The following is a 12,028-nucleotide window of genomic DNA, read 5'->3' as shown; positions in this document are numbered from 1 at the left end:
ATTTCTCTTAGAATCCCTTCTAACATTTCTGCATTAGTCAGGATTGTATCTGATAATCAGAAACCAGTCCAATATTGGAATCCAGAAAATCTTAAACACAAATATGAAAATCTTACACAATAATGAAAGTGTCAACAGCACGAAAGCCAGAGACTGTGGAAACTGGTTTTCAGTTTTGCTACTATTCATTCCAAAAATGCAGGGAACTTTTAGTAGATGGTCACGCTGCCTTCAGTACTCCTGCAAGAACTTTCTAGAGATAGTTCTCAGAAGTGATTGCAATGTTACACTATACCAAGGCCTGCCCAGAGAGCGGCCTTTCTCAGCCTGTGGAACACTTCTGATCTGCCTGCCATATCTCACATGCAGGTCTCCCACTGGAGGAAGTTACACTGAACAGAGATAACCAAGGGATCTAGGAAATGTAGTTCAGAGACTTCTAACCCCTGTGATGTAGGAGAGAGCATATAATGCTTTAGAAATGATGTTCTGTGTCAATGGGTAAATGCAGACACATTTACTTTGGTGTCTGCAGATAATATCTAACTACCAGCCTCACTAAAAATTGAGCTAAGCTGGGGATCAAACCTAAGAGTTGTGCATGCAAGATAAGCACTTTACCATTCAGCTGTATAGCCAGTCACCAGTAGCAGAGGATTTTAAAAAGCATTTTATTAACACAGTCATGTAATTTCCTATAGAAAATTATAATTTTTTTGCTATGTTTATTTTGTAGCCAATCAATGGTTTAATATACAATATGATATTTTAAAACACTAAATATGTATAATATGTAAGGATTTGTCCAAATAGCTTTCTTTCAAATAAGATAAATACTTGGTTGTATGTCCCAAGTTTAGGTTAAATGATTCATAGTCCTTGGACCAGATAACAAAGTTCAACACAATTAAGAAGTAAATAAGGTCCAACTTATATTTAAAGTTAATCATTCACTACTTTTTTTTTAGTACTAAACAACACAATATCCATTATTTTGCCAGAGAAACAAATGAAAAAATGCTTCCCTATAAAATGTATTGACAAACTAAATCTTATATATACCCATAAATATGCAGTTATGCAAGAAAATTATAAATTTATACTTCTCATAAAAAGGTCATTCAAGAAATTATAGAAGTTATACAAGGAGTTAGATATCACAGCCTCAAATAAGGCATGTCGAACTTAATATCATATGTTGTTTAGATTAATAATCAGAAATATGGATTGAAAATTTGAGTATTGTCACATATTTATGAGTATTTCTCTTGGAATTTATAGATATTACATAGTAGTAACCTGAAAAAGCAAAAGCTACTCCTCACTTTCTTCATGTTTAAAATAGGTATGTGTTTGGTATTCATTTCCTATGGTTTACATGAGTTTATACAGGAAATGTGGTTGTGGCATTGATTCTTATGCAGTAAGCTTGCAACAGTTAACTTGGTCATTATTAAGTAGGGTGGCCATAGTAACAACAGTGGCTTGTGCTTATTGTTTTCATAACTTAAAATTTCAGTACATTAAAAATATCCCATCATCAAATTGCTACCCTGAAGCTGTGTGGCCATTTCTGCTAAGCAGATAGGCTAGTTCTGAGAATTTGAGGAAACTTGTGAATCCCTTCTATTAAATGTGAAATTTAATAGACCTGTCAAACTGGGCTTAAAAAAGTTCACATTGTCTTTTCCAAATCTCAACTTTTCTCTGAGCAATAGGTTCACTGGAAACAAATTCTTCACAAATCTATTCTAACTAAACAATGTGTTTGAGTATACCAAGGAAATGAAAAGGTGTAGAAAGACCAAGACAGAATAAAGCCAACAGAGGAAAAGAAAAACAGATAGTGCTTCCAGGGTTAGCATGCTTAGGAGACCTTGGCATAAGGGATATAAAGAGCATGTTGATTTTCTTTAAGCTAGAATTACCTTTCTTCTTTATTGTATGTATGGAATAGAAGAGATTTCATATTTCAATAAAAACAGGTCTCAGGATTTGACTGGCCAAATATTTTATGCTCCAAATATTCTTCATTCTTAGAAATTTTTATATAATTTTAAAACGACATTTGGATTGGTTCATAGCAAATACAAAGAGTGATTGACATGAATGAAGTAGGAAATAGAGGAACTGTAATCAACGCTCCTCTCCCTGCCGATCCAGACCGTTCAGAATACTTTGATGCACCTCCCCAATCTTTACTTGCTTTCCGAGTTCCAGCCTGGACTCTTCAATTCCTGGAAAGTTCTCCAGGAAAATACAAAGGAACAGAATTCACTCCAAAATAATATCATCACGTAACACCACCACCTGAAGGCACACAACTGCACAAGTGGAAGTCCTCCTCACCATTGTTACTGTTATCCAAGTCACATCCATGCTCTGTTCCCACTAAATTTCCCCAGACCAGTGTTAAGGTCTGTAAATAAGTCAAAAATAACACCTGGTATTTTGCCAGAGAAATGTTAGAGTTCGTAAACAAGTCTGGATGGTGCCTGGCAAAATGTCAGAGGGAGTGGTTTGAGAAGTAACAAAAGCGAGCCATTAAGTGTGGAGATTCCTTATTGGTTGATTGATGTATCTAGTTTATGCTAATTAAGATAAGCTGTGTGGAATGTATAAATAGCTCTGTTGCCCTACAATAAACGGCTCCCATTCCTGCTGTATCAACGTGCACAAGTTATTCGTCACCCCCCAGCTATTCTGCTGCAGCCAGACCCCGGCAGACCAGGAGCTATGTAGTCATGTTCATCCCTTAATTATTCTAGGAGAATCCTAACACATTCTTTTCCAGTTATTATTTTCAAAACATCTGAGTTTTTTTTAATTCATCCATTTCACTCATTCTCTAAACACTAAGATTTATTTTAAAAAATCTTGGAAGGAGTTACATAAAATATTTAGCTTAATTATGGCCCCAGACTTACCAAATTTGTTAAGATTTGATTGGCCAAATAATCCAGTGCAAACATTAAAGAAAGAGCATTCCAAATGAAATAGAAATTTTGTTAGTAATACAGAAATTCTATAAGATAAAAATTTAGTTTTTTAAAAGGATCTAAAATTGACTAATATCTTCATAGACTACTAAAAATAAGAGACAATAAAATTACCAAAATTATAAATGAAAGAGGGAATATGGCCTCTGATTCCACAAATACTAAAAGGTTAACATAGTGATATGTTAGACAATGCTATGCCAATAAATACTATAATCTTGATGGAAAGTATAGGTTACTTACTAAGTTCATATCATACATATTCCCAAAATAATGAGTAGAAAAATCTGAATTGCATTACATTTAAAGAGAAATTGCTTATCTAATTAAAAATATCTTCCCACAAAGAAAATTCCAGTCCCTATGTATCCACTGGTTAGCCACATCAAAATTTTAAGGGAGAAATTTATATCAATCCTATACAAACCCTTTCTAAACTTTGAGCAGAAACAGATATTTTTCAACTTATTGTAAAGTTAGCATTACTTTGTTTTGAAAACTAGGCAAAAGCATGCAAAACAAACAAAACAATTACAGTGTAGTCAACTTCATAAACACAGTCAGATACAATAGATAATACAGATATAATTTCTACATATCAGTATATGTAGATATCATCATTAGTCTATCTACCTATATCCTATTTTCTGTTAGAAGATTATGAAATCTAAACTTGGAATAAACGTGTGTGCTTTTTAATCAAATACCTTCTTATGAAGTTTTATATATATATATATATATATATTCATTTTTCAGAAATTATATATGGTAATATTATTTTGTTCACAGTTATGAATTAACATATATGTTCTAACTTATATTTAGTTAATTTACCATTAATTGAACCACATATTTTATATTATCAACTTTGCATAACCTAAAACAGCTCCTCTTTACAAATATGATAAATAAATGAATAATTGCTGATTTTCAGTCACAATTTTCTCTGGGATGTACAGGATTTAATATGCCCTGTAGTTATCAGAGCTGAATGGTGGTTGTTGACCATTTTGTAAGAAAAGGATCCCATACTATTTTGGAAATATATCAAAATAATATAATACTTAAATTTAAAATAAATAATGAAACATATAATAAATAGTTCAGGAACACAATAACTTCATAATGATAACATAATATTAAGTTCTTTAATGATAACTACTGAATAAATATCAGACTTGCCCAATAGAAATATGCAACACAGATATTCCTTGACATAGCTATTACCTCTGAGAACCACAGAAGAAAATCCCAATAAAATCATTGTTTGGCACCTTAATGACCTAACTAAACATATGTGAGGGAAAAAAGCTATGGCAATGAAATATTAATAATATTTTTACTTTCCAAACTTTGAATGCTTGAACTATCCAGTAAGGGACTTATTTAGAGCAACTTTTTCTCAGTTATAAATACGAGCATAATGAAGGCAACTTTCTACCTTGAACGAGTCTTAACAACACCTTGCCAACACAATAAACTTCTGGCATATGGTTCATTTACATGAAGAGCATCTCAGCAGAACGTTTTTAAATATCTTAGCCTCGAAGATGATAAGAAGACAAACAACCTGGCCCATGAGGTGATTAATACCATTGTAGACAACTATGATTGATTGCTTAGAATATGTTCTTCTGTCAAATTTCTCTTGGTAAAAAAAAAAAAAAAACAGTGCAAATAAAATCCTTTCTTTTCTTTTCTTTATTTTTTTTGTCATTTTGAATATTTTAACAACTTCATTTCCTTGGGTAAAATGATTAGTGCATTATAATTAGCATATATCCTTGGCTGACTACATTGAAAATAAAGTTAGTGCACACTTTTAGAATTTAAACCACTATAATTCAATCTTCTTTGGTTTCTTTAGTCAGCACCTATGTCCAAGCATAGAAAACAATGAAAAAGCTAGCAAATATATACAAACATAAAAATATTGACAAATGCACATTTTTAATTAAGAAAGTTATTTCAGTCGTGATTAGAAATTACTAATTGTGGTTTACAAATATATTCCTGATTCTTATATGATATTGTTTATAAATTTTACTACATTGTAAGCAACTAAATAACTTTAATTGTACATTTACCCATAGCATTGAAAATATCAGTTCTTTCCACTACATTTGCAAAGCTGCATTTGTTTCAATTTTCTAAACTCAAAAACAGTTTACAGAAATAAATGTGTTGCAATATTACTGCTGACATTTTGTATTTCTCTATTTTCACAAATAATTCAATCAGCTCTCAAAATACCTACCTAGTCCTTAATATTGAATCTATGTGTCTCTATCTATGTCCAATATGTGAAGACTGATATCTGAGCATGCAAGAATAAATCTATTCTTCCATCTCAACAACATAACATGAATATATGTTCTGCCAATGTACATTACCACACTATAACTTCTCTATTTAGTATAATGTGCAAGAAGATGGAAAGATAAATATTAAATCAATTTCATGTCCCCAGTGCTCTAAATTACTAGTGGTAGAAATAGGCAGGAGAGCAGATAAAATAATGCATAAAGACTTGCATGACTGTAACAGAGGTCCTCAAATACAGAAGCTTAAATGAGTCTACCTATTTTTCTCTCATGTAACCTTCTAGAGGTGAACAATGAAAGAAAGGAACTGTATTATCCTCCATATGCAGCTTCCCTCTGTAATTGCTAGATGGATGGAACAATTGTCATTAATTCCAATTTTAGAGGTTCCAGAGAATACTAAGCATAACAGCAATGATACACAAATCCTATCATTCTGGGACTCGTGTTTAGAAAAAAAAATTTGTTTTTAACAATTTTATTAGTATTCCAAATGGTAAAATATGTAAATGCATGAAGTTTTTAATTGGCAAGATGAAAAAAGAAAAACCTGATACATTGAAGGAAAGAAACCAATGAAAAACTGAGATTTTTGTTTCAGAATGTAAGTAAAAATTATTTTATATCTTTTGAGAGAAAGCAACGTATATAAAGTTTAAGGGACTATAATTTATAAGGGAGGCAGTAATGGTTTGAAAGTCTCACATATTCTGTTCCTCACCCTCACCCTAGAAAGCATTTTGTAGTTCACTGCAAGAGAGAGTAGAATTTAAGCAGAAAGTGATGACTTTGGGTACCACTCACACCAACCTAATTCCAGCAACTGATGAGATGGTCTCAACAGTTGGTTTGAGAGAACCTCATCAATTGCTGGAGTTCGTTTGACACCAGTGAGACCCAAAGTACCTGAGACTTGGGACTTGAGAGACAACACCTGTTCCTATACAGGTGGATGTTGGAGAAACCCAGCTGAAACGATGCTCTAGAAAGCTGAAGAACTGGACAAGCATGTTTGCTGCTATGTGATGCAAGTGAGGCAGGGGATATTATCCAAGATCCATCAAAATAGAGGACCTTTGTGAACAACCTTGGCTTTCCATTAAAATCCTAAAATCTCCACATTATGTGGAAGTGCCGTACCATGGGCATAAAGCCAAAGATGACATATGATAGCCCTAAGAAAGTTTAATGCAAACCTAGACTCTGTCAAACTGCTCCACATTTAATCTTTCTGTTTGGCAGAACAAATAAACAAACAGATGCACTTAATGTTCTGTGGAGAATAACATTATCTAGACCCAATATAAGTTGTCATAGTTGATGTGCAGCATTCAGTCAAAACTTATGAGGCATGTTGAAAATATTTGCCCAAATTTTAAAAACTAAAACAAAGGTTAAAAAGAAAGCAGAAATAGCTGGGCATGGTGACACATGCCTGTAATCCCCACGGCTTGGGAGGCTGAGATAGGAGGATCACAAGTTCAAAGCCAGCCTTAGCAAAAATGAGATATGAGATGCTAAACAATTCAGTGAGACCCTATCTCTAAATAAAATACAAAATAGGGGGATGTAGTTCAATGGTTGAGAGCCCTTGAGTAAAATCCCTAGTAGCCCCTCCCTCCCAAAAAAAAATAACAAAGAAAGCAGAAGTACCACTATAGTTAAATTAGATATTAGTATAAAAATAGATACGTTTTCCCAGACAATTCCTTTAAGATGACCATAATAATATAACACAGAAGGAGAAAGGTAATAGTGAATTTTAGCAGAGACTGTCAAGAAGTCAAAGAAAAATTCTAGAAATATATGCATATATATTAAAAGTAAACATAAAATCCAGTATGTAGTACTGACAGCAGACTAGACACACTAGGAAGGATGATCGGTAAACTGAGAGATAGAGCAAAGGAAAATATCCAGGCAACCGCAAAAAGGGAGAAAAATGGAAAACCACAAGCCAAAGTGAGACTAACAAGACATGGAGAAAGTTCTAAAAAATGTATAATTGGAGTCATAGAAGGATAAAAAGACAATGAGACAATCAACTGGAAGGAATATTATCTGAGAATATTTCTGAAAATAACAAGACATGGGCCACCAAATTGAGATGCTGCTTGAATCCCCTTGAGCTGGTGCCCTGCATTATCTCCCATCACAGAAAACAGTAAATGGGCTCATCCAGCTTATGCCACCATAACAAAGTGCCATCTATCATAATTAAGCCATCTATCAAAAATATGTTCAGGGACTAGGGAAGCAGCTCAGTGGTAAGGCACTTGTCTGGTATGCATGAGGCCCTGGGTTTAATCCCCAGCATTGCAGACCATGAACAAAACAAAACAAAAAATAAAATAAAATATAAAATAAACACCACAGGAATAGGTGTGTGTTAAGGAATATGTGCTTATTAGTCATAAAAATACACATACAAAACACACACTCATAGTCACCCACATGCACACACACAAGCATATGATAAGGCACAAATAGTACAAAAGGAAGGTATCATAGACTGAGTGGCTTACAAACAATAGCCACAGAATAAAAGGAAATTTTGATTGCAAGTATTAAACAGGAAAGGAGGGGCATAAAGCATCTGTTGAAGTCTGTAGCACCTGCTTACTCTTAATGCTGGGCTAGATTCAAAGGTGGAAAGAGATAGCCAGCTCCAATCCTATTCATGAGGCCTCCTCCTTTAGAGCTTGTGGACTTTCCAAGGGTTTGACTCCAGATCAGACCTACACATTGAGCATTACATTTCAGTATACCAATTTTGGGGAGACACAAACATTCAATCCATACCACCATACTATTTCCTTTATCTTTTACGTTATGATCTATGAATGCTTTTATATTTTTGAATTCTTTGTTTCCTTCCTTCTGATATTTATGTGTTCTGATGCTTTCTTTGTAAATGCAGAGATTCTTTCCAGATCTCTACTTCTTAATTTTTCCATTTTAAATGATTTTGATGGCCCTTTGCTATATGATATTTTTGGAATTGTTAGTACCCAACATTTCCACTCATCTTTTCTTCTCCTCTCAAAAATTTTAATATCTAGTTTCATTTCTTAATATTTAATATGTGCATCTGTTTAGTCTTATTTCTATATATAAATGGATTCGGTACCAAGCAGAAAAGAATTTTTAATGCTTAGTTAGTTTCCTCAGCTCCTGAATTATTTATTTTATTCATCACTTATTTGGTTGGATTTAAAAACCAAGTAGGTTTTTTCAAGACAGTATTATATATGCTAATTCCCCTGAATCATTTTAAGATAGTTTTCATATTACCTTTACATAAGAAGCAAAATTTCATCCAGATAATTCACAACAAGAGCAAAAGATGAGTGTTAGGAAAGAATCAGAATAGAGTATAAAAAATGCCTCTGGTAATGCATCTAACAGTGGTTGTGGAAATTTAGGACATGCACTAAGTCTGTTTCGTATGTTGTGATTTCAGTGGCCTGGGGCATGGATTAAAGGAGCTATGCATATCCTAGGGTGCAGGTGCAGTGACTTTATCTTATCATTGAATTTGAATTATATAGGAAAATAATGTACTTCATACAAGATATTAACAACTTTTAACTCAGTGAAAGAGGCTGATGTCAACATTTTCTCTTTGTCTTTATCACTAACTATGCTCGCAAAATATTTTGATCTATAAAAATGATAGAGCATGAATCTTATCATATCTAGATAAATGATTGTGCTATAATCTGCATCAAATAAATCCAAATATTTTTTGGATATAACACATTTTCAGGGCCAGATTCCATTGATTTATTAAGTTTAGGTTAGTTATAACCCTCAAATATTAAAGAAATTCCTCTCCAGAGAGATTTCCATTTGTATAACATAAGTGCATTCTAACTTACACAACCTTTAAAATATTGCAAGCATCATCCATTTTTACTTATTAGAAATCCAGCTGGACTGAAGGCGGAACACATAGAAGGCATTTTGAGGTCCTGTGCTGGACTTTCCACAAGCTCACATATAATATATGGCTATGAGCAGACGGTCTCTAGCAAGAAGGCAAACACAACCATGATGTGCTTCCCCCAGCTCTTGCTTCAGGGGTCACTGTGTGATAGCGGGGTGCCCAGCCCAGTGTTAATTGGATGTGAAGTTCTCTGTGGTGCACTGACATTTGTAGGAAAAGATGTGTAATAAAGGTATCTACCTTTTACTTGAGGCTCCCTGCTTAGAAAGATATATGATTTCTGAGTTTTTTCTAATACAGATGTTTGACTTGTATTTTGTGGATGTGTGTTTTGTATCCAGAACTGTGAGATGAACTTTTTTTCCTGTGCTATTCTGATATTTGTCCCTTAATTTATGTCATACTTTTATTAAAACCAAAAGAGTAATCAGGACAACGACCTTTTCTCTGCCAATTCCTCTTGGGAAAAAAATTATTCTCCTTTAAATTGCTTCTGGTAGGGCTCAGTGCATAGGGAAGTGAGTTCCTGAATGACTGATTAATAGGAAGCAGGGACTCTGTGGAGAACATATTGTATTACCACGCAGATCGGAAAATGTGTGCAGAATTATTGTTACGTTAATTATCCTCTACTGAATTTATCTTGGTGTTAAAAATAATAAAAATCTTGAATAGGTAGAATAATTACATTTAACTGTTGTAATTAATAAATTAATTTTAGCAAATGATTCATACCAGGAATGAATTATAATGATTGAAGTATAAATCTTTGTGCTAACATTTTCTACAACCTTTTAACAAATTGTGTTTGAACTGTTAAGGAGAATATTTTTCTGGCATAATTTTTCTTTTTTTGCAATTTGCTTTTGATGCTCAGAGCTACCCAGTTTTAATATATAATCAATAATCAATATCTGGTTTTTCTAAGGATTTAGAAACAATTGTATTGATTTGACTGACTATGTGCCCCAGATACATGTTACAGCAGCGCATGTGTAGGCTGTTCTAGATTCGGCACATGTGAACCACTGTCCAGAGATGGGTTTTGTTGTCTATCACCAAGGCTTAGAGGAAACTTCATGAGGATTTGAGTGACTATTACTCACTAACCTCACTGCTTTCACCCCACAACTATGCTAATTTTTAAACAGAATCCATAAACTAGCAAAGAAGGCTTTACAATAAAGTGCATCTGACTCCGAATTTTATTTAAGAATATTTTGGTAACTGTTGGATAAATTGCCTTGAATGTTGATTGTTTTTTTTTGAAACGTCCTAACATGACACCAAGATCTGTGAGAATTTTTGGTGAGTGATGGTTGAAAAGACCATGAGCTGGAGCAGGCACAGCTCCAGGTGAAGAGAAAAGAAGGAGTCATCCTGCATGTCACCGGATTCCCAGAGCCATCGCTGAGCTTCCATAAAATACAGAACAGATGCACATTCTATAAAATGATCATGTGTAGTCACAAAAAATAGAATAAATATTCCCCTATTATTCTAAATAAGCTTTTTTTTTCACAATGAACATGCCAAAGACAGGTGCCGGCTTAGAAACCATATCAAAGAGCACACATGAAAGGAAAGCCAAGCACCATTTCAGTATCATCTTAAGCCACCAAATAATGATCTCATTATTTATTGAGATCATGTCCTCAGAAAGCCAAAGAAGAGTTTGGATATCTCCATGATTTTCCTCCCTGTCTCACTTCCTTCTCCTTCTTCTTTTTATTTCTATTTTTCTTTAACTCCTCTTCGAGTTTTTTTCCCACTAATGCCAGTTCCAACACGGCACTATGTCCGATTGTTCACCTTGAGATCTGACAAGTTTATAAAGCAAAGAATAATTAATGTTGAAAGGAAAACCAAAATACCCAATACCAGTTGAGTCTTCATTTTAAAATAACACCCTCCTCCCCCTTGACTTTAGCAAAAACAATTTTATCTTCTTAATGGTATTTTAAGTAAATATAAAGATTAAAATTAAAATTAGAAAAAAAAGTTTCAAAGAATGAATCTTGTATTTTTTTAAGCATGTAAATTAATTTTATCATTTAACAATCTAAGGAAATTATAGATACTTTGGGGAGGTTCAGCATAGCAAGAAGTTTTAGTGAAGGACAAGAGTGGGTGACCTCTATTATATTTGGTACTGGAGATTGAACCCAGAGGTACTCTATCTCCCAGCTATATCCCCAGCACATTTTACTTTTTATTTGAGGTGATGTCTCACTAAGTGGCTTAGCACCTCAATAAGTTGCTTAGTGTCTTGCAAAGTTGCTGAGACTGGCTTAGAACTTGTGATCCTCCAGCCTCCACCTCCAGAGTCTCTGAGATTAGAGTCATCACACCCAATTCTCCAATGTTCTAATAGTCTATAAAATTGTATGCAATTAAAATTTTAAATATGTACTAAATATAAATTTGAGATAAATAAAATATATTTCAATGTGCCATTTTATTACATCTGAAGAAAAAATGAGTAGTGTCAGATTTGTAATGGTAAATGAATTTTATTTTTAGGGTGTATAATTACACATTCCTAAAGAGATCCAAGATGGCAGGCTTGAGGGAGGCTACGTTCTGTGTTGCTCCATGACCTGGGATTCAAGCAGTAGGAATACTTTTTCTCTTCAGGTTATTAGAGGACACCCAACAGCTACTCCTGCCCTGGACTCCCAGCAGCCAGACCTATGCAGGTCCCTAGGCCTCAGTGTCAGCGCAGGACCCCTGTCTGCCCATCTGTGCAAGTATCC

The sequence above is a fragment of the Urocitellus parryii genome, chromosome 10 (assembly GCF_045843805.1).
Source record: "Urocitellus parryii isolate mUroPar1 chromosome 10, mUroPar1.hap1, whole genome shotgun sequence".
In the NCBI taxonomy this organism is placed as follows: domain Eukaryota; kingdom Metazoa; phylum Chordata; class Mammalia; order Rodentia; family Sciuridae; genus Urocitellus; species Urocitellus parryii.
Note: the sequence above shows the minus strand (reverse complement) of the source record.